Source organism: Schistocerca americana, chromosome 2, assembly GCF_021461395.2.
Source record: "Schistocerca americana isolate TAMUIC-IGC-003095 chromosome 2, iqSchAmer2.1, whole genome shotgun sequence".
Lineage (NCBI taxonomy): Eukaryota > Metazoa > Arthropoda > Insecta > Orthoptera > Acrididae > Schistocerca > Schistocerca americana.
The window spans coordinates 92,059,929-92,085,166 of NC_060120.1; positions in this window are offsets into that span (position 1 = coordinate 92,059,929).

Here is a 25,238-nt window from a genome sequence, read left to right on the forward strand (position 1 = left end):
GTTGTTGAAGATAGCTATCACATGACCATTACTTGCCTTTGTTACAATAAACTCGTCTTACATAGTTCCATGTAACACTCAAACCACAAACAAGATACGACAACCAGTTTCTGCTGAATATTAACTGAGATTAACTTGACTTCACGAAAATACGGCACTGTTGATGAATTTAAGGAATCGTATACGTAATGCGTGATGTGGTAATCTGTGTACAGCCATCATAATACAGATTTGCCTTAGCTGATATTAATCACATGGAATTTCTCAAGAAGTATGAATGGAACTCATTCCAAACACAATTCCTTGGTGCATTATTGAATCACACGATGCCTTACGAACACTGTGGGTCTGTCATCAAGTGGGAGTCGTTCTGAATACATCATTTACTTCTACTCTTCAGTAACGTGATGTGATGTATGCTCCTATTATGAGAAGATTAAATGTTAAGCTTTGAAATTCGAGAATCAAATTATGGAAAGCATGTTCAGAAACTTACCTAAAAATCCAGGACGAAAATTTTTGTACTTCGCTGTCAGCAGACATCGATTAATTTATTCTTTAACTGCACATCACGTCACTCAGAGCACACACCTCCCTGTACATTTCAAAATACTTCACAGCTACATTTTAATATTAGATGATCAATAACTAATTTTATTAAGTATTGTGAGATACCAGAGATTTAAAAAATCGGCGCCTGTAAGAAAATAAATTTAAATTCATTCTTCAAAACTACTAAAATCAAATCGGATAGCTGTATCTCTTCACATGGATTCAGACGTTGTGATGTTGCAGAAGTATAATTCCAGTTGTTCTAAGACATCTAGGATCTTATCATTGGCTTATTTGTACAGTGCTACCAACTCGTCTTCTATCCTATAGGTAGGGTGTTTAGTTTTCATAAAATGCTGTAAAATAATTGATTTTTGAAACCCGTTACGTCTCGAGCTATTCATGTGTTCTAGAAAGTAGATTTTGAGTCACTGTCTGTTTTCTCCTGCGTAGTAGACAGGACTTCTTGGATATGATACTTTATATACCGCATTGTCATTGAAATTTTGAACTCTGTTATATGTTATGGACTAATAAGTGTCCTAGTTTATTTTTAATGAAGAATAATGAAGGCATGGTATTGTATTGGTATTCAACTGGGGACCTACAAACAACGGAGAGGCTTCGTCTCCGCTGTAGCCTCAGTGGCACACACCCCAACAACAGGCTATAGCTGTCCACTCACCCCACCGCCGCCCCACACGGAACCCAGTGTTATTGTGCCTTGCGGCCCCCAGCCCCCAGTTGACACCCCCCTCCCCCCACTGGAACATCTCACACGAGGCGAGTGTAACTCCAATGATAGCGTGGTAGAGTAAGTATGGTGTACGCGTGCATGGAGACAGTGTCTGGGCAGCAATCGCCGACATAGTATAACTGAGGCGGAAAAAGGGGAACCAGCCTGCATTCGCCGAGGCAGATGGAAAACCCCCTTAAAGCCATCGACAGACTGGCCGTCACACCAGATCTCGACACTAGCCCGCCGGGTGGATTCGTGCTAGGGACCGGCACGCCATACCACCTGGAAAGCAGTCCGTTAGATCGCATAGCTAACTGGGCTGGTAGTTTATGGCAATACTTTTTATTGTGTCCAATTCCATCTTAAGGCTGTCTCTGTCTGGGTTGAGTGTGCTCTATGTAGCATGGTCCTAAAGGCTGCGTATTTGTGTTTTGTGTTGTGGTATGATGTCTGTTGTTATGTAAGGCTAAGGGTGCTTTCTGTGTAGGCTGAACTTACGTTTTTGTGGGAGGTTGGTGATTCTAAGATATAAGAAATTTTGGCCTTTGTTGATCATGCTCTACTGTGAATTTTAGACTTTTTGTGGAAGGAACAGAATGATGCAAGTAGGTCTTCAGCATCCACTATTAGGCCATAATGTGTCAACAATGTATCAACATTCTTCTATTGCTGTACTATATTACTTTTGAGCATATTGTATCCTTTACATATTGGTTTCCTAAACATTGAGAAGTATACCTCTCAGGAAGCTTGATATAATATGTTGAGATCATATTTATGTTGGTAAACTTTCTCATTAAAGGTAATGCTGTTAGTGACTTGCGATATCTTTGAAATCGACAACTTTTTATATTTTACTAGGGTGTTTAAAAATTATCTCTAATCTGTACTCAGTTGGTATATTTCTAAATGGGCTAATTCATTTGAAAAAAAAAAAAAACGTAGCATCTGCTGGATTTTCTATGTATTTCATTATAGTTACTAAATCATTTGGGTTCTTGAGTATAACTTATCAAAAGCACAATATTGCTTCAGAATTGCATTCAGTATTTGAGAAACATTAAAGGAAGGCGTACTTTTATGAATGAGCCTTCTGGGATCATAAGGTTCATAGATTTTGGGTTGGTCAGTCCATTTTGCTGTGGTAGCATTCATTATAATACAGGTCTTTACTTGTTGTTCTATGAATAGGAAACTGCATTTATTAACTATCTTTCTGTTTTTCTTTTGGAATTTATGTGTTGGATATTGTTTAAACTTAATTATGTTTTTTCAGAGATGATGGTTTGTTAGTAATGGACTCAACATTGTAGAAAATTATTACATCTTCCCTTTGACAGCTTTCGTAATCATAGCACTATACATATTGCGTTACATGTTTATGCTTTTTACAAGTCTTTTCTCTTCATAAACTGCATTTGGACTTTCATTATAGTTAACTGTGTCCTTCTGAATAATTTTATTTATGCCGTGACCTAGGACAGATTGTTCAATGGAATTTATGTGAGATAAGTTAGCTGCTTTCCTATCATTTGTATGATGAGACTTTCTTGGTTTTTATTGCTTAACCTTGATTTTACGTTGTGTTTTAGCCCTTTCGTGTATAACTGTTATTTTTTTTTTTCATTAAAGTGAGGTTACTTCGATTGATGCATTTTTCATGAGACTGTGCAGTGTTGGGTAATTAACGGTCTTGTTGCCTACGTTCTGTATCACAGCTGCAATTTTGTTACAACTGGCCCAAAATTCATTTGTTAGCAGTGATACATATACGAGCTTGTATACAATGGGAACCCGGAATCACAATATTGTTCAGAGCAAAAATTATTTACGTGTATCAGAACGTTACGAAATATGAATTGCCACAAGACTCAAAGCTGCCTTACTGTCACACAACTTGCACACATGGTACAAATATCACTGAACATTTTTCACACTCTTTCAGAGGAACACTTACCCCTGCCTAGAGTACGTACTCTGGGGTATCACGATTTCTTAATGTGGAAACAGAGCTAAACAATATCAATGTGTGTTGGTATGGAAACTGTGTGTTTAAGGTGAGTGTGATGCGTGGTAAACATTAAAGGCGGTAGATGCTCCATCACGTTACTGCTTGGCCTCACATTGTCTTAACTGTGATAAGGTTTTTCACAAGGTAAGACATTTCTGCAGTACCGTATTCACCGTACACTCCAGAACTGTTGCCGTGAGACTTTTTTGTTCTGTACCCCACTGACACAGGATGTTGTTCTGGTCATCGAACACTAGCAATGAGAAGTTTAGAAGCTATTGGTAACTTCCAGGACGTCTTTAAAGAGTGCCAGCAGAGATGCACACCCTTGTGGATAGTATACTGAAACTACCAGAAGTCTGTATTTATAAAATTTTAAAATAAGGTCGTTAGAAAATGTTTGCCAGTCTTATCTGAAAATTCCTCATTTATCACAGATATTGGACTTCCCTAGTGACTCGTTCCACTTGGCCATCACAGTTTATTGCGCAGTCGATTAGTGGAAAAAAAGCAACACGCCTTCAACGTCTATGTGTGTAATTATACTCATGAGTGTAATTATATCTAACAGAAAACTGAAGACACATTCTGATTGGCTCCTTCAAACTTGGTAAGGCGTTCTGCAGCCGAGACGGCATCCCGCACCTCGCTCGCAAGCCGCGTGTGGGCGGTTGATGAACACTGGGCGGTCGAAAGTGGGGCTCAAAATTTAATTAACCCTGTAAAAGTTTTGATAGGTCCCGTTAGTAAATTTTCCGCTTTGCGGAAGCGGAACCGGAAGCCATTAGCGGGAAGCGCCGTCACGCTGACGCCGGCGATGCGAGAAGGCCCGCTGCCCCCTTCTCGTCACGTCTCGTCCTTCCCTTCCACCCCCCTCCCCTACCGTCTTCCGCCATTCTTTAGTGGTGGACTCAGTTGCCCTTTCGTAAGTCGCTAAACGGCAAGCGACGGAGGCAGCACTTTGTCCGGGACACAGTGCTTGGTTCCGTACGAAATGAGCCACAAATCTCGGTTTGGTTCTAATGATTCAGGTTTCATTAGGTCAGTTCCTTCAGCATAGAAACAGCTCATTCCAGCAGTCCTCACCTCACTGATCTATCAAACTAGTTTTGCCCTCCTACTCTAAGTGTGACATTACACGTGAACCGCCCAGTTTATCTCGCTGCACTAAATTTAAGGATTGGTGGAGTGTACTTTACCTTGGTGTGAACTCCAAGTTTTGAAGTAAAGAAAACCCAGTAGGATTGGGTCACATAGTACATATTTTGTCATGTGTGTGTTAAAAGTGATTATTATAGGCATATCATCCAAATATAGGGAGTTGGAGTGTGGCTTATTTACCTACACGAAGTCCGCCCCAGGTAGCTGAGTGGTCAGCGCGACAGACTGTCAATCCCCCGGGGCCTGGTTCGATTCCCGGCTGGGTCGGAGATTTTCTCCGCTCAGGGACTGAGTGTTGTGTTGTCCTAATCATCATCATTTCATCCCCATCGACGCGCAAGTCGCCGAAGTGGCGGCAAATCGAAAGACTAGCATCAGGCGAGCGGTCTACCCGACGGGAGGCCCTCGTCACACGACATTTCATTTTTTTACCTACACGAAAATCCTCACAGCTTTTAATTCAGTCCTACGATGCCTTTGTTAGTGCTTTATTTTATAATACGTTCCGAATATACATAGTATTTTCGTTTGCCCGATACGTCCTATTACAGTATCTGTAAACTAGCTTTTTTCATTAATATTTATACAATACAGACAAAGAACAGGTCTAAACGCAAGGAATTATTAGTGTGAAGCTGGAAGTATACAGCAAAATACATTCACAACAGTACATTTGCTATCGTAAATTGATATACCACAATAACACAGAAAATTATTATAACATAGAAGTAAGAATGTGTAAAATACAGAGGTTCAAAAGAAAACGCTTTTTGCATGCTACACATGAATTTTCATAGCTAATTGGTTGCAGTTTTAAAGCAGGTCGTTGTGATTTTTACAATAAAATGGAAAGCTGCTTACAGATCAGCGTCTAATTCATTATTTCTAAGCCAGATAGCTTGATCTGTGCTGGAATACTGGTTGAAAATTTGAATTTTTCCTTTTGTTACTGTTTTAGTATGTAGAAATGTAGTTGACATTTTTATGTGTATACTGCCATTTGTTTGTGGAAGTGTTGCCAGCTTTCTCACGTTATCTGTTTTCCTTTGTGACTATATGTGTGCAGATGCTAAGTTTGTGTGTGTGTGTGTGTGTGTGTGTGTGTGTGTGTGTGTGTGTGTGTGTGTGTGTGTGTGTGTTAGTGGCCCGACTTTAATTTACTTTTCATAGGTTATCTTTTAGTTTTTAGTTTTTATTTATTTATTTCTCATAAATTTTTACTCTTGGGACAGATATTGGATTTTGTGCTTAGCTATTGGAATTACTCTCTGTTATATAAGCAATCAGTGTAAACAGTGAGCAGTTAGCCATTGTCATTGGTCATTTAGTAGTATCTTTCTTAAACCTTTTCTTTTGTGTATATAGTAATTTTCTTCTAATGTTTGGAGGCGATTTTCGTTATTTAGTCTATCTTCAACTAATTTTCTGTTGTAGTGCGTTTATCAATATTTTCTGTTAATTTTTCTGCAAAAGTTGAATGGCTTGCCCCATATTTCCATGCTCTGTTATGTTGTTTGTACTGGGTGTCAGATGTTCTTTTGGTGTGTCTTACATATCTTCCCTCACATGTGTAGCATTGTAGTCAATATATTCGTGCCTTCTGGTAGATGTCTGTCTTTTGCTTATTTTGGAAACTACATTTTTGATTGAACTGTCTATTCTGAATGTTATGTATATACATCATCTTTTGGAAGTATTTGTTACTTTATATGTGAGTTTGTGCTTGTAGGTTATTGTGTACCATCTTGATTCTTCTTCCTTGTTTCTATGCACCCTTTGTCTCATTGTTGTTCTGTTGTTGTGTTCTTGTTTGTGTGGTGTTTTGTTGTGCTGTTGTTTTTGGATGACTATGTGCCTTGTTTATTGACTGTATTTTTGCTTAATTTTTTATTTAAGTTTGTGTCTACAGTACTATATTACCCATGGTTTGTTGCTATTTGTGTGATGATGTCTAGTTCTTTCTGGCAGTTCTCATGGTGAGTGATACTGTATAGAGTCTATGGAATATGTATCTGATAGCTGACTCCCTCTGGGAGTGTGGGTGACTTAAAGTCTTGTATATGATAGTGCCTATTGTTGTAGGTTTATGGTAAATTTCAAAGCTATGCTCATTATTTCCGTTTCTGATGGCTATATCTGAGAAGTTATTTCGTTGTCAAGTTTTTTTTCCATTACGAATGTTATCTTTTTGTGAGTTTATACCTGTATGCAACTGATCACCTTTGCTCAAGGTTCATCAATTAAATAGAAGATATCATCCATATATATGATCCAACAAAGTATATGGAAGTTGGCTGTTACCTTTCAGGTTTTAATTTATGATTTTCACTGTTTCTACTACAGGTACTGTCAGAGTACATACTTTCTATGTCAAAATAATGATGGTTAGCCTGTGTCAGCCATTTTTATATCTTTTATAAATCGTATCAACTGTGAAGTGTTTCTTATATTTTTATAGGTTTCACATAATAATTAAAACATTCATCTTGCAACACACAAAGATGAATCACAACCAATCAAAACACATTCACGAATTTTACCCTAGACTGATGAATATCACAGCCACACAACTGGACGTTGAAGAAAATAGCTATCAGAGAAAGGATTCTAATATAATGTGAGTAAAAAGTAGATAATGTATAATTAGGAAACCTCGTAATGCACTCAAAAGCTACTCTAAAACCACAAGAGAAATATGAAAATAGCAATTTCAACACTGTGCTAACAAGACAACTGATCAAAAAATAAATATATAAAATTATAATTGACGTGAAAATACACAACAACCTAGAATCCATAATACCCATTGGCCTCAAAAATGTTCTGGCATAAAGTCAAGCACTGTCACGCCAGGCAGGACCGTTAGCGTGGAGAGGGCTGTGAGAAGACATCAGCCAATTACACGCCTGACTGACCCCTCTCAGAACGACAATGCGACAGCAGCGATCTCTACACAAAGAGGACTTAAGCGCCACACCGTCTGGACGCAGCCCACTTCTGCAGAAGCGTCAAGACCAGCGACCTGGGTAGAAGCATCTACTGTATTTCTCCACTTGTATTGGAACTGTTATACTGGAGGATATTGATTGTATTGCATGTCGCACTTTGCTTGTGACTCATTCATGTTTTTATCGAAGTTAAATATTGTCATTTATATTCTGTAATAAAATTCATTAATACAATTTGCTTGAATTGTTATCCAGCGATCTGAGAAAGCAGGTATGCTAGGCACCCCATGTTTGACAAGTAGGCAGAATACAATATTATCGACGAGTCTTCAGAAGAACCCCATTCCTGGTTTCCACAACATTTTAATTTCTTCTGGACAATTGTATTTTATTGGCGCTTTAATTCTACTTTGTCTTTTATTTGCAGAGGTGTGTTTACTTGCTTTACTAGTATGTATTATAGAATTTTTTTCTAATCAGTGTTTTCAGATGGGTGCTGCAGAAATTTTCTTGGCTTTTGATCTCATTTTTATTGCTTGCCTTGTCTATTGATTGCATTTCTCTCTTTCACTATGAACAACCCACCTATCCCACCTCCTGCACAGGTCCCACAGCTTTAAGCTATAGATGCAATGCAGCTAACACAGATGTTTCAATTGCAGAGCCAACAAATCGCAGTTCTACTAAATATGGTACAGCAGTTACTCACCGCCCAAGCCATCCCTATAGTGCAGCAGGCCCTACAGTAGCTCTGAGTGCCTCTTCGCCAGTTTAATGAAAAAGAAGAGGAGTAGCTCAACTGGTTGCCACAGTTGGAAGCCCACATAATTGCTCACATTGTAACAGGTACTGTGAAACTCCATTATACATTGTCAGCGGTAGGAAGTGCAGTGTTTCACCTCATTGAGAAACTGTTCTGTAACGCAACTTCGAGTGAACTTTCCTATGATCATCTAGCTGATTCGCTAACTAATTATTATGACCAACAAGTGAATATGGTAGGAGCTAGGTACCAATTCTTTAAATGCAAGAAAGGGGTAGAACTAACTTACCAAGAGTGGGTAATAGATTTGCAGGGTATCATGAGGAAATGCCGATTCAGGGTGCTTGTGGTGCTTTATCTTCAGATGTTATGTTTCATGATAGGATCGTGTACAATGTAACACATATCAAACTTAGAGAACAGATTTTGAAACATTCCAATCGATCATTTCAGCGTATAGTACAAATACTAGATCTGTAAAATTCAGGTGCCTTCCCGGTCGATAAATTTGAGCAGCCACAAATTTGTCGGATCAAGTCGCTCCTTGCTCATGACTGGCCCATTAGGCAGCAGTAGCTTGCGCGTGCCACGCCGCATAAATTGTTCTCCACGCCATGTAAGCAGCTCTCTAAATGAGCAAATGGAAGTAAGTCACGACATCGGTACCATTCACGGCACAAACGCCAAGACTTCCCATCCAGACAAGCACAGAGTTACGCTTATGACAAGAAAGGCCACATACAGTCTGCATGTTAGCCATGGAACCAACATAAGAACTCTGCCCGCTCACAAAAATCTAGTCACAAGACCCATGTCATAAATGCAGTGTATTCGCAGCCTGCTGCAGTCATTATAGCAAAACTAACAAGTGAACAGTGCTACCCCAGTCCAACGAGATTTTTGTTCATTTGTATATTAGTGGAAATCATGTGAATTCCAGTTGGACATGGGTACCTCTGTTACATTGCTGAATTGTAACACATATTAGCTGTTAGGCTCCTCCCGCCTATCTAAAACTAGCACACACCTGACAGCTTATAATGGACAAACCTTTCCCATTCTCAGAAAATATGCTTTGCCTGCCATGTATCGCTCGCATATGCTAACTATGACTTTCACTGTGCTATGATCAAGTGATTGTGGAAACATATTTGGCATTGTAAGCGTAGGCTTCCGTGGCCGTTGTCTTCTTCAATAAAATTCTTCAGGGTATCAGACCGCATCGTCATAATTTAAAATGCGCCAACGTTTCGGCCAGCGTTGCAGCTAGCCTTCATCAGGGCCTTACGTTAACTGCTAAATGAACACACTTGGTTCCTTAAATAGCTGCACGAGAAAACCGTGTCGTTACTTGATTGGCTGTAAAAGGAGGAGGAGGAGGGCTGAAAGGTATGCTTTATTGGTGTTTCCTTTATTATCTGTCATTGGCTGAAATAGCTGTTTTCTATTGGTCTTTATATTAATCCACCCCATTGGAGGAGACGGACGAATAGCGAACAGGTGATGGCTGTGACGTCACACTGTTTCCATGCTGTCCAGAAGCCGGCTGCGGCGTGCCATTGCTTTGTGTGCTCGCGACCACTACTGCAGCTCTCCGCGTGTCTGCATGCGCCGCCACAGCTCTGCCGCCGCTCCGTAGCCCTGCTATTGCAGGCAGCCAAGACCTCGGAAGCTTGTACCCGTCCTCTCTATTCATGTTGGCGGGTCTTTTGGCTATTTCTATCGCCTCTCTAATCTTTCTTTTGAAAGTGAGAGGCTGTTTCGCCAGGACGCGGGCTTCTTGAAAAAATATTGGTTTCCCGCACTCGTCTCGGTGTTCCGCCACTGCTGACTTAGTGTGTTGTTTCAGGCGGATATATCTTTCATGTTCCGAGAGCCCTGTGCTAATCGGACGTCCCGTCTCACCTATGTAGACTAATCCACACGCACAACCAATTTCATACACGCCAGCTGTGTGTAGTTTGTCAACTGCATCCTTGGTAGAACCGAGCATGTCTGATATTTTGTTTCTGCTTCGGAAAATTGGTTTGATGTCGGCTTTTCGTAGAATTTTGCCAATACGTTCGGTGACCCCTTGTACATATGGTAACACAGCAATGCTCTGTGCCTCCTTCTCCTCTTCCCTATTAGTCTTCTCCCTTGTCGACATGGTGCTGTCTATCATCTGCTTCCCATAGCCATTAGTTCCGAAGATGGACTTGAGGCGTTCAAGTTCTGTCTTCAGATGTTCTTCGTCGCTTATCCTGTACGCTCTCTTCGTTAGCGTGTGCAGGGCGGACTTCTTCTGCGTGGGGTGATGGTGGGAGGAGGCGTGAAGGTACCTGTCCATATTGGTTGGTTTCCTGTACACTTTGTGGCCAAGTTTACCATCAGGTTTTCGATAAACTTCCACGTCGAGAAAAGGCAGCACCCAATTCTTCTCTGTTTCCATTGTAAACTGAATTTTCCTATGCTGTTGGTTAAGGTGCTTGTGGAAGTTCTGTAACTCCTCTTCTACGTGGGGCCAGATGACGAAAGTATCATCGACATAGCGAAGCCAACAATTTGGACGTAATGATGCGGAATGGAGGGCTGTTTCCTCAAATGCCTCCATGAAAATTTCTGCTGCGATAGGCGATAGGGGTGAGCCCATAGCTACAGCATCAGTTTGTTCATAAAGTTGACCTCTCCACTTGATATAGGTGGTCGTCAGACAGTGGCGCAGAAGCTCACATATATCAGGTGCCACGCGTTCTTCTAGGATGTTCACAGTATCTGACACTGGGACATTCGTGAATAGGGATTTGACGTCGAAACTAACCATCAGATCTTGGTCCATAACACGCATTTCTTTTAGGAGAGACACGAAGTGAGTGGAATCCTTAACGTAGGACTCGGTTTGATGCACCAGGTGTCGGAGCGTAGGTGCCAGTTCTTTCGCTAGGTAGTAGGTCGGCGAATTTATACTGTTTACTATGGGCCTTAAGGGGAAGTCGGTTTTGTGTACCTTCGGTACACCATATATCCTTGGTGCCTGTGTCACTTGCGGAATGAATCTTCTGGCCTTGTCGAAGTTGATTCTAGAGTGCTTGAGCAGTGCCTGCGTCGTTTTGATTACCTTGGCCGTCGGATATCCCTGAAGTTTCTTGTAGATAGGTTCAGCGAGAATATCTTCCATTCGTTTGTTGTAATCAGTTGTGTCCAAGACTACAGTGGCGTTGCCCTTATCTTCCTGTACCACTACTAAGTGGGGGTTGTCCCTGAGTTCCTTGATGGCATGGTATTCCTCAGCGTGGATGTTTTGCTTCGGTGGCTTTGCTTTATTCAGAACTCTGACCGTTTCCTGCCGGATCTTCTCCGCCTCGGCCTGTGACAGATGACGTACCGAAGCCTCTACGGATTCTATGATATCTTCTTTTGGAACTCGCTTAAGTGCGACTGCGAAATTCATCCCCTTGGCCAGAATTGCTGTGGTTGCTTCGCTCAAGGTGTGGCTGGAGAGGTTGACCACTGTCCGTCGCCTGTCCAGCGTCAATGTTTCGTCTGTGGCTTTCTGTTGTAGTTTGTCGTACTTTCTCATCTGGCGGTTAGTAATACTATTGCTGGTCCTTGATGCTTGCTGAAAGGTTAACCTGTCGACTTTATCCCAGTCTTTCATCTGAAGTTTTCCGGCCAGAAATAGAAGCAGATCACACAAATTCCTGTTGTGAGCATCGAGACTTATGCGGATGTGGCGGATCCTTTCCCGTAGCAATGCTTTACTGGCTTTAACACAGATATTCCTCGCCTTGTTCGTCTTTATGTGAGACGTCAACCGCAAAGAATACGGCACAACACTCGTGTCTCTGCATCTCTTCAAGAAAAGCAAGGTCATTCAGCAGTTTACATCTTTTTAAACGCAGTGCTTCTAACTTCTTGTTGTTTCCGTGGATTTCCTGCCCATACAGGTTGGTTAAATGTAAGCGTAGGCTTCCGCGGCCGTTGTCTTCTTCAATAAAATTCTTCAGGGTATCAGACCGCATCGTCATAATTTAAAATGCGCCAACGTTTCGGCCAGCGTTGCAGCTAGCCTTCATCAGGGCCTTACGTTAACTGCTAAATGAACACACTTGGTTCCTTAAATAGCTGCACGAGAAAACCGTGTCGTTACTTGATTGGCTGTAAAAGGAGGAGGAGGAGGGGTGAAAGGTATGCTTTATTGGTGTTTCCTTTATTATCTGTCATTGGCTGAAATAGCTGTTTTCTATTGGTCTTTATACACTCCTGGAAATTGAAATAAGAACACCGTGAATTCATTGTCCCAGGAAGGGGAAACTTTATTGACACATTCCTGAGGTCAGATACATCACATGATCACACTGACAGAACCACAGGCACATAGACACAGGCAACAGAGCATGCACAATGTCGGCACTAGTACAGTGTATATCAACCTTCCGCAGCAATGCAGGCTGCTATTCTCCCATGGAGACGATCGTAGAGATGCTGGATGTAGTCCTGTGGAACGGCTTGCCATGCCATTTCCACCTGGCGCCTCAGTTGGACCAGCGTTCGTGCTGGACGTGCAAACCGCGTGAGACGACGCTTCATCCAGTCCCAAACATGCTCAATGGGGGACAGATCCGGAGATCTTGCTGGCCAGGGTAGTTGACTTACACCTTCAAGAGCACGTTGGGTGGCACGGGATACATGCGGACGTGCATTGTCCTGTTGGAACAGCAAGTTCCCTTGCCGGTCTAGGAATGGTAGAACGATGGGTTCGATGACGGTTTGGATGTACCGTGCACTATTCAGTGTCCCCTCGACGATCACCAGTGGTGTACGGCCAGTGTAGGAGATCGCTCCCCACACCATGATGCCGGGTGTTGGCCCTGTGTGCCTCGGTCGTATGCAGTCCTGATTGTGGCGCTCACCTGCACGGCGCCAAACACGCATACGACCATCATTGGCACCAAGGCAGAAGCGACTCTCATCGCTGAAGACGACACGTCTCCATTCGTCCCTCCATTCACGCCTGTCGCGACACCACTGGAGGCGGGCTGCACGATGTTGGGGCGTGAGCCGAAGACGGCCTAACGGTGTGCGGGACCGTAGCCCAGCTTCATGGAGACGGTTGCGAATGGTCCTCGCCGATACCCCAGGAGCAACAGTGTCCCTAATTTGCTGGGAAGTGGCGGTGCGGTCCCCTACAGCACTGCGTAGGATCCTACGGTCTTGGCGTGCATCCGTGCGTCGCTGCGGTCCGGTCCCAGGTCGACGGGCACGTGCACCTTCCGCCAACCACTGGCGACAACATCGATGTACTGTGGAGACCTCACGCCCCACGTGTTGAGCAATTCGGCGGTACGTCCACCCGGCCTCCCGCATGCCCACTATACGCCCTCGCTCAAAGTCCGTCAACTGCACATACGGTTCACGTCCACGCTGTCGCGGCATGCTACCAGTGTTAAAGACTGCGATGGAGCTCCGTATGCCACGGCGAACTGGCTGACACTGACGGCGGCGGTGCACAAATGCTGCGCAGCTAGCGCCATTCGACGGCCAACACCGCGGTTCCTGGTGTGTCCGCTGTGCCGTGCGTGTGATCATTGCTTGTAAAGCCCTCTCGCAGTGTCCGGAGCAAGTATGGTGGGTCTGACACACCGGTGTCAATGTGTTCTTTTTTCCATTTCCAGGAGTGTATTAATCCACCCCATTGGAGGAGACGGACGAATAGCGAACAGGTGATGGCTGTGACGTCACACTGTTTCCATGCTGTCGAGAAGCCGGCTGTGGCGTGCCATTGCTTTGTTTGCTCGCGACCACTACTGCGGTACACAAAACCGACTTCCCCTTAAGGCCCATAGTAAACAGTATAAATTCGCCGACCTACTACCTAGCGAAAGAACTGGCACCTAGGCTCCGACACCTAGTGCATCAAACCGAGTCCTACGTTAAGGATTCCACTCACTTCGTGTCTCTCCTAAAAGAAATGCGTGTTATGGACCAAGATCTGATGGTTAGTTTCGACGTCAAATCCCTATTCACGAATGTCCCAGTGTCAGATACTGTGAACATCCTAGAAGAACGCGTGGCACCTGATATATGTGAGCTTCTGCGCCACTGTCTGACGACCACCTATATCAAGTGGAGAGGTCAACTTTATGAACAAACTGATGCTGTAGCTATGGGCTCACCCCTATCGCCTATCGCAGCAGAAATTTTCATGGAGGCATTTGAGGAAACAGCCCTCCAGTCCGCATCATTACGTCCAAATTGTTGGCTTCGCTATGTTGGTGATACTTTCGTCATCTGGCCCCACGGAGAAGAGGAGTTACAGAACTTCCACAAGCATCTTAACCAACAGCATAGGAAAATTCAGTTTACAATGGAAACAGAGAAGAATGGGGTGCTGCCTTTTCTCGACGTGGAAGTTTATCGAAAACCTGATGGTAAACTTGGCCACAAAGTGTACAGGAAACCAACCAATATGGACAGGTACCTTCACGCCTCCTCCCACCATCACCCCACGCAGAAGAAGTCCGCCCTGCACACGCTAACGAAGAGAGCGTACAGGATAAGCGACGAAGAACATCTGAAGACAGAACTTGAACGCCTCAGGTCCATCTTCGGAACTAATGGCTATGGGAAGCAGATGATAGACAGCACCATGTCGACAAGGGAGAAGACTAATAAGGAAGAGGAGAAGGAGGCACAGAGCATTGCTGTGTTACCATATGTACAAGGGGTCACCGAACGTATTGGCAAAATTCTACGAAAAGCCGACATCAAACCAATTTTCCGAAGCAGAAACAAAATATCAGACATGCTCGGTTCTACCAAGGATGCAGTTGACAAACTACACACAGCTGGCGTGTATGAAATTGGTTGTGCGTGTGGATTAGTCTAAATAGGTGAGACGGGACGTCCGATTAGCACAAGGCTCTCGGAACATGAAAGATATATCCGCCTGAAACAACACACTAAGTCAGCAGTGGCGGAACACCGAGACGAGTGCGGGAAACCAATATTTTTTCAAGAAGCCCGCGTCCTGGCGAAACAGCCTCTCACTTTCAAAAGAAAGGTTAGAGAGGCGATAGAAATAGCCAAAAGACCCGCCAACATGAATAGAGAGGACGGGTACAAGCTTCCGAGGTCTTGGCTGCCTGCAATAGCAGGGCTACGGAGCGGCGGCAGAGCTGTGGCGGCCCATGCAGACACGCGGAGAGCCGCAGTAGTGGTCGCGAGCACACAAAGCAATGGCACGCCGCAGCCGGCTTCTGGACAGCATGGAAACAGTGTGACGTCACAGTCATCACCTGTTCGCTATTCGTCCGTCTCCTCCAATGGGGTGGATTAATATAAAGACCAATAGAAAACAGCTATTTCAGCCAATGACAGATAATAAAGGAAACACCAATAAAGCATACCTTTCACCCCTCCTCTTCTTCCTTTTACAGCCAATCAAGTAACGACACGGTTTTCTCGTGCAGCTATTTAAGGAACCAAGTGTGTTAATTTAGCAGTTAACGTAAGGCCCTGATGAAGGCTAGCTGCAACGCTGGCCGAAACGTTGGCGCATTTTAAATTATGACGATGCGGTCTGGTACCCTGAAGAATTTTATTGAAGATATTTGGCCTTGATTCATTTGATTTGTTTGGCTTTAAAATTCAGGACAACGCGTTGTCAGTGACTGCATTCAATGCTAATAATAGTGTAGCTAGCTTGCTGAAAGAATTTCTGGAGCTCTTTTCTAAAGGTTTCAGCAAGGCTAACAATTTTGTTACACATATTACTATCAAAGGCAATGCTCAGACGATATTTTTCTGGGAGAGAACAGTTCCCATTGCATTGCGAGACAAAGTGGAGGATGAACTTAAAGAATTGCAAGATAGCGGAGCTATTGTGACCATACAAGCTAGTCAGTGGGCAAGTCTACGAGTTTCGCTCTCGGAACCTTCAGGTCGCATTCCTCTCTGTGTTGACTTTAAGTCTACAGTAAGCCCACAAACTGTGATTGATACTTATCCATTGCCAGGCCCAGAAGATCTCATGGACAGATTAGACACTGGTCGCCACTTTTCAAAAACTGATTTACACAACAAATATCTTCAAATACCAATAGATGATCTCAAACCCTGTGTGTTCTGAACACGAAATTGGGCTTGTTTAAGTATTTGCGTTGGCCCTTTCACAGTGCTTTGCAACCACAATTTTTAATTGTATTTGGAACAACTGACTTATCAAGTAACAAACTGTTCAAGCTATTTGGACGATATTGTCGTAGCAGGTTGTACACCTGAAGAACACATTGCAAATATGCATGTTTTGTTTCATGTGTTATCTGATGCCAGACTAAAGTGTCTACTGGACAAGTGTGACTTTTTTTTAACGTGAGTTGCAATGTCTTAGTCATGGTATACATCTTGTACAGTCACATTTGTTAGCCATACGATACCTGCCAGTTCCTCGATATGTCACAGAATAGCAGTCAGTCTTAGGGAAAATGAAACATTGTATTTGGTTAATACCTAATGCTAGAAGTTATCAGATACATTATATAATGGTAAGACAGAGATTTAGGAACCAGGTTTTAAATTGTAAGACATTTCCAGGGGCCGATGTGGACTCTGACCACAATCTCTTGGTTATGAACTGTAGATGAAAACTGAGGAAACTGCAAAAACGTGGGAACTTAAGGAGACGGGACCTGGATAAACTGACTAAACCAGAGGTTGTATACAGAGTTTCAGGGAGAGCATAAGGGAACAATTGTCAGGAATGGGAGAAAGAAATACAGTATAAGAAGAATGGGTACTTCTGAGGGATGAAGTTGTGAAGGCAGCAGAGGATCAAATAGGTAAAAAGACGAGGGCTAGTAGAAAACCTTGGATAACAGAAGAAATACTGAATATAATTGATGAAAGGAGAAAATATAAAATGCAGTAAATGAAGCAAAAAGGAATATAAGCATCTCAAATATGAGATCGACAGGAAGTGGAAAATGGCTAAGCAGGGATGGCTACAGGACAAATGTAAGGATGTAGATGCTTATCTCACTAGGGGTAAGATAGATACTGCCTACAGGAAAATTAAAGAGTCCTTTGGAGAAAAGAGAGCAACTTGTATGAACACAAGAGCTCAGATGGAAACCCAGTTCTAAGCAAAGAAAGGAAAGCAGAAAGGTAGAAGGAGTATATAGAGGGTCTATACAAGGGCGATGTACTTGAGGACAATATTATGCAGATGGAAGAGGATTTAGATGAAGATGAAATGGGAGATATGATACTGAGTGAAGAGTTTGACAGAGCACTGAAAGAGCTGAGTCGAAACAAGGCCCCGGGAGTAGACAACATTCCATTAGAGCTACTGACGGCCTTGGGAGAGCCAGCCCTGACAAAACTGTACAATCTGGTGAGCAAGATGTATGGACAGGCGAAATACCCCTCAGACTTCAAGAAGAATGCAATAATTCCAATCCCTAAGAAAGCAGATGTTGTCAGATGTGAAAATTACCGAACTATCAGTTTAATAAGCCATGGCTGCAAAATACTTACGCGAATTCTTTACAGATGAATGGAAAAAACTGGTAGAAGCCGACCTCGGTGAAGATCAGTTTTAATTCTGTAGAAATGTTGGAACACGTGAGGCAATACTGACCTTACGACTTGCCTTAGAAGAAAGATTAAGGAAAGGCAAACCCACGTTTTTAGCTTTTGTAGACTTAGAGAAACCTGTTGACGATGTTGACTGGAATACTCTCATTCAAATTCTGAAGGTGGCAGGGGTAAAACACAGGAAGCGAAAGGGTATTTACATTTTGTACAGAAACCAGATGGCAGTTATAATAGTCAAGGGGCATGAAAGGGAAGCAGTGGTTGGGAAGTGAGTGAGACAGGGTTGCAGTCTCTCCCTAATGTTATTCAATCTGTATATTGAGCAAGCAGTAAAGGAAACAAAAGAAAAATTCGGAGTAGGTATTAAAATCCATGAAGAAGAAATAAAAACTTCGAGGTTCGCCGATGAGATTGTAATTCTGTCAGAGACAGCAAAGGACTTGGAAGAGCAGTTGAACAGAATGGACAATGTCTTGAAAGGAGGATATAAGGTGAACATCAACAATAGCAAAACGAGGATAATGTGACACAACTTGACAAAAAGAGGGGACCGGTTCGTAGGACATGTTCTGAGGCATAGAGGGATCAGAAATTTAGCATTGGAGGGCAGCGTGGAGGGTAAAAATCGTAGAGGGAGACCAAGAGGTGAATACACTAAGCAGATTCAGAAGGATGTAGGTTGCGGTAAGTACTTGGAGATGAAGAAGCTTGCACAGGATAGAGTAGCATGGTTAGCTGCATCAAACCAGTCTCAGGACTGAAGACCACATCAACAACAACAACAACAACAATATCGAATGCTCACAAATCGCGGCTCCATTGACTTGCTTGCATCGCAAGAATGTCCCCTTTGTTTGGACAGATGAGTGCCAAGAAGCTTTTCAAAAACTTAAAGATGCGTTGCTTGGTGATGGATGTTTCGTTCTCTTTGATCCTAACAAACCAGTTGTGTTACAAGTTGACAATTCCTCTTACGAAACCGGGACAGTGCTTCCACACAGAATAGGTGATAATGGCGGGCCTGTTGCTTTCGCATCTAAAGTGTAGTCCAAAGCTCAATGTAACTATTCACAAACAGAGAAAGAGGCACTGGTTACTGCGTAGGAAGTCACCAAATTCCACCACTATTTGAATGGCAGAACATCCCAGTTAGTAACGGATCACAAGCCATTGCAGTCTTTGTTTTATCCAACGAAGCCGGAAGCCCAAAAATTGCAACAATGATGGGCTCTGTTTTTGTCTCAGTAGCAGTGCAGGACTGTGTATTGTCCTACATCTCAACATGGTATGTGGACGCACTTTCACATCTTCCGATTGGCCCTCATACTAACTTTGGCGCTTTTTCTGCATCTTGTTGTCACATCGATGCTCAGGAATTTAACTTGCTTCAATCGTTCCCTCTGAATTAGAGGAAAATTGCACAGGCCACGGAACATGACTCAGATTTGAATCCTTTGCTAAAATACATTCGCATATCTTGGCCTCGCTGATGCATACCATAAAGAACTGTGTGGTGCACCGATACTTTGGACGTCGGCGTAGCCTCGACATACAGAGGTGTGATTCTTGTTCGGAAGGGCAGTGGACAGTCATCTTTGTTGATCCCTAAAGCTTTGCAAAAAGAAATGTTGCAGTTACTTTACCAAGGACACTGGGGGATTGTCTGTACGAGACAATTATCGCTTTGACACTGTACTTGTCAGGGTATGGACACCCAAATACTATCACGCAAGTGCGGAAAATCAGTCCGCGCCGCCACAAAAATTCTCTGCATGGCCCAAGTCGCAGTCACCACGGCAGCATGTGCACATAGACTTTGCGGAACCATTTTGGAACGCTCGTTGGTTGATTGTGGTAGAGTGCTCTAGCAACTTTCCTTTTGCCATGGCAATGAACTCGACAACGTCATGTAGCACAGTTCAGGTATTGTCATCTATTTTTTGGCCTGAAGGTTTGCTTGACAACGACCCTCAGTTCACGTCAAATGAACAGTCTGTGAACGCAGTGGCATACAACATCTAACTTGTGAACTGTTCCACCCACAGTTACACGGCGGAGCGGAACGTTTTGACAAAACCTTCAAGCAACAGATGACCAAACTTCCCACTGCACACACCATGGATCAAGGATTGCAACTGTTTCTCGCCTCCTACCGTTCCCATCCACGAGATGGACCATCGCCGGGGGAACTGCTTCACGGCCGCCGCCATCGGACACTGTTCCACCCTACGTTCAGGCCCAGGCGGATTGCAGCACCGACATCACAGTCAACATCGCCACTGTCAGATTCCCCCGGATTCACGGACCCCGAGGTCAGCGCGGCCACAGCCGCCGCCAGAGGGTGTCATCAGGACACCGCGGGGCGACCCCATGGAGACGGACTCTTCGCCTCCTCTCGTCCTACCGATACAGTAGGACCTGCCCACGCCGCAGCAGCCGACGCATCCTACACCATGATATGGGCCTTAGGAGTTGGACACGTACACTTCTGGTCGTTTTCCGGAGGACGTTCCCGCCAGAACGAAGGCCGGATGGCGGGGTACGCCCCGAAGCCTGACGTCCCCTGCAGCCACAGATTCCGGTCCAGTGCAGCATCGACGAGCCTTGCTCCTATCCTGTTGTCGTGCTCCTTAGATGACGACGGTTCGTCGCTTTGGAAGGGAGGAATGTTCCGGCGTACAGTCAAGCACCGTCACGTCAGGAGGGAACGTTAGAGCAGAGAGGGCTGTGAGATTACCTCAGCCAATTGCACGCTAACCGACTTCTCTCCAGGACGACAACGTGACAGCAGAAGCCTCTACACGAAGAGGACATAAGCAACGCGCCGCCTGGCCGCAGCCCACTTCTACAGAAGCATCAAGACCAGCGACCTGGGTACAAGCATCCACTGTATTACTTTACCTGTATTGGAATCGTTATACTGATGGACAGTGAATATATTGCATGTCGCCCTTTGCTTCTGACACATCTATGCATTTCTCAAAGTTAAGTAATGTCATTTATTTGCGGTAATAATAGCCATCAATACTCTTTGCTTGAATTGCTGTTTAGCGATATGAGAATACAGGTTTCCTAGGCATCTCATACTTGACGAGTACAATACAAAAGAAACTACAGATTGAAAATGTCATTCTTTCCAAAGCAGACAGAAAAAATACAGTTGTCCTTATGGACAGACAAGAATACACGGGCAAAGGAGTTTATTTTACAATATAATACTAAGAAATAAAATCAGATCCGACAAATAGATTTCAGTGTAAAGTAAAAAATATTTTTACAAAAAACCAGACTCAGCTATTCTGCTCTGTTTTGACATAGAAAATATGTACTCTGACATACTAGAAGCAAAAACCAACATCATAGACCCGAAGGATGACAGCAAACTGCCAGATGAGCACATCGCAGAAATAAAAAATTGCTGGAATTGATAAATCAACAGAACTACTTTAATTTAATAATGAAAGTATATATCCTCAGAGTCAGGTACCCTAGCCAACAATTTCATATACCATGTAGAAAACCTGAGTTTTAGAAAGACTATTAAAAGGAGTTACATCATAATTTATTGAGTCAGGTACATGGGTGATATCCTTTGTTTAATTAATGAACTTCAAGCAAAAATTGATCAGTTGCATACAGATATAAATATAATACACAAAAATGTGAGGTTCGGAAGGAAAAAGGAGAATGGAAGCCAAATAAACTTCTTAGATATAGCCATCAAAAAACAAAACAATCAGAAAAGCTTTGAAATTTACCATAAAATACAACAAAAAATCCCCACTTACAGAAGCAGTTAGCACTACGACACGTACTCCATAGTGTCAACACAGTATCACTCAGCAAAGAAAACTGCCTGATAGAACTAGACATCATCACACAAATAGCCAGAAACAATGGGTGCGATAGTAATCTAGTCAGAAAGTAAATTAAAATATTATACAACAATTACAGTCAATAAACGTGGCACATATTCAGCCAAAAACAACAGTACAACAAAACACCACAAAGACAAGCACACGCAACAACAGAACAATAATGACACAAAGAATACATGGAAACAGGAAAGAAGATTCAAGATGGTGCACAATAACCTAAAAGCACAAACTCACACATAAAGTAACAAATATTTCCAAAAGACAAGGTGTAAACATAGCATTCAGAACAGACAGTTCAATCCAAATGTACATTCCAAAAATAGCAGATGACACAGACATCTACCAGAAAGCAGGAATATACCAACTACAAAGTTACACGTGTGATGAAAGATACGTATCACACACCAGTAGAACATTCGACATCTTTACAAGGAACATACCAGAGCATGGGAATATAGGACAAGCCAGTCAACTTTTGCTGAAGAATTAACAGAAAATTTTGATAAGCCTACTACAAGCGAAAATGATAAAATAGTGAGATATCAACAGTGAAAATTATTTTCAGACAGTACAAGAAAATGACCATATACACTCCTGGAAATGGAAAAAAGAACACATTGACACCGGTGTGTCAGACCCACCACACTTGCTCCGGACACTGCGAGAGGGCTGTACAAGCAATGATCACACGCACGGCACAGCGGACACACCAGGAACCGCGGTGTTGGCCGTCGAATGGCGCTAGCTGCGCAGCATTTGTGCACCGCCGCCGTCAGTGTCAGCCAGTTTGCCGTGGCATACGGAGCTCGATCGCAGTCTTTAACACTGGTAGCATGCCGCGACAGCGTGGACGTGAACCGTATGTGCAGTTGACGGACTTTGAGCGAGGGCGTATAGTGGGCATGCGGGAGGCCGGGTGGACGTACCGCCGAATTGCTCAACACGTGGGGCGTGAGGTCTCCGTAGTACATCGACGTTGTCGCCAGTGGTCGGCGGAAGGTGCACGTGCCCGTCGACCTGGCACCGGACCGCAGCGACGCACGGATGCACGCCAAGACCGTAGGATCCTACGCAGTGCCGTAGGGGACCGCACCGCCACTTCCCAGCAAATTAGGGACACTGTTGCTCCTGGGGTATCAGCGAGGACCATTCGCAACCGTGTCCATGAAGCTGGGCTACGGTCCCGCACACCGTTAGGCCGTCTTCCGCTCACGCCCCAACATCGTGCAGCCCGCCTCCAGTGGTGTCGCGACAGGCGTAAATGGAGGGACGAATGGAGACGTGTCGTCTTCAGCGATGAGAGTCGCTTCTGTCTTGGTGCCAATGATGGTCGTATGCGTGTTTGGCGCCGTGCAGGTGAGCGCCACAATCAGGACTGCATACGACCGAGGCACACAGAGCCAACACCCGGCATCACGGTGTGGGGAGCGATCTCCTACACTGGCCGTACACCACTGGTGATCGTCGAGGGGACACTGAATAGTGCACGGTACATCCAAACCGTCATCGAACCCATCGTTCTACCATTCCTAGACCGGCAAGGGAACTTGATGTTGCAACAGGACAATGCACGTCCGCATGTATCCCGTGCCACCCAACGTGCTCTAGAAGGTGTAAGTCAACTACCCTGGCCAGCAAGATCTCCGGATCTGTCCCCCATTGAGCATGTTTGGGACTGGATGAAGCGTCGTCTCACGCGGTCTGCACGTCCAGTACGAACGGTGGTCCAACTGAGGCGCCAGGTGGAAATGGCATGGCAAGCCGTTCCACAGGACTACATCCAGCATCTCTACGATCGTCTCCATGGGAGAATAGCAGCCTGCATTGCTGCGAAAGGTGGATATACACTGTACTAGTGCCGACATTGTGCAAGCTCTGTTGCCTGTGTCTATGTGCCTGTGGTTCTGTCAGTGTGATCATGTGATGTATCTGACCCCAGGAATGTGTCAATAAAGTTTCCCCTTCCTGGGACAATGAATTCACGGTGTTCCTATTTCAATTTCCAGGAGTGTAGACAAAAGAAAATCTGATAGGAAGGTACTACTAAATGACTAAGTGAATATGACTAACTGCTCACTTTTTACCCTCATTGATTACATAAAGGATAATATTCCCAATGATTGAACACAGAATCCATTTTCTCCCTCAAGAATAAAAATGTATAGAGCAATAAAAATAAAAGTATGAAAATAGAAAATATGAAACAATTAAAATTAAAATAAAAGTTCAAATGCACACACACACACACACACACACACACACACACACACACTCACACGCACACACACGCACGCACTGTCACACGTAGAGAACTTACATCACTTCACATATAATTACAAATGAAACAGTGGAAAGCATAATGTGGGAAAGTTGGCAACACTTACATAAAGAAATTACACTACACATTCAAGAATGGTAGTTAAATTGCTATACAGTGAAAACAGTAACAAAACGGAAAAGTGCGATTTTTTGAACAAGTATGCCACCTGAGAGAAAGCTGTTTGGTTTTGAAATCATGAATTAGACCCTGATCTGTAAGTACCTTTCTATTTTATTGTAATAATCTCAATGACCTACAAGTGTAAACGATAGCCTGTGTGTCAAGCGAAGTAAATCGTGTGGTATTTCAGGATGCCCATTGAAGATGCCATGTACTTGAGGCGAAACGCATCTGGGTGCACAAGATAAATAAAAGGAATTTAGTTTACAGCGTGCAAAATGAGTTTTCTTTTCACCCACTGTGATTTATATACAGCTGCTACGAAAATGACCAACTCAAGAAACTTATCAAGAAAATGTGTTTACTCGTTATTAGGCGTTAACTTGGAAAACACTTTTTTTATTTCGCAAGTAATATCGTTTTTTAATTGTTGGGAACTTGAATTACATTAAGAAATTTGCAAATGTCGTTCGTGTGCAGCTTAATTACAACATTTTTGTCCATTGGCTAGCTGCTTCGCAATTCTCTAACAGTCTTCCTTGGCGCGTCTCTTTCATCATTACGTTTACGACATATAAAAAATTGTGACCTAGTGTTTCGTCTCCATAAGGTCATATGCGAGGTCCGCGCGGCTTTTAGAGGCAGATGACAGTAAAATAATTTTCTGTGTGTGTTAGATATAGTTATAAGACTCGATAATGGCAGTAATATTATACAAACCTGTTAAACAACTGAAAATAAACACCTTTGTAGTTTCAGTGCACATTGTTCCCTTTTTTCTTTAACAGTGCACCGTCGGTTTCTTTACATCATAGAATGTGGTTTTGTGTTCTGACTAGTTATTGCGTATCCCTGTCTCGCTGTTCGGTGAATAAGTCATTCTTAGGAGTTCTTTGCATTGGTTTTTGTCCGAAGTCAGGGTCCCATTTGTCCTGATGCAGTTCTCCATTTCGTTTCTAATTAATTCTATGTAACAGAATTTTCGAATTTTTAGCGAATGTAAAAGTTAAAAGATGATGTCTCCCTCTTCGGTAAGATATTACGGGGGTAAAATAGTCCCCTATTCGAATGTTCTGGCGTGGACTACTCAGGAGGATGTTATCAGGAGAAACCAAACTGCCGTTCTACAGATCGTATTGTGAAATGTTAGATCCTTTCATTTGGCAGGTA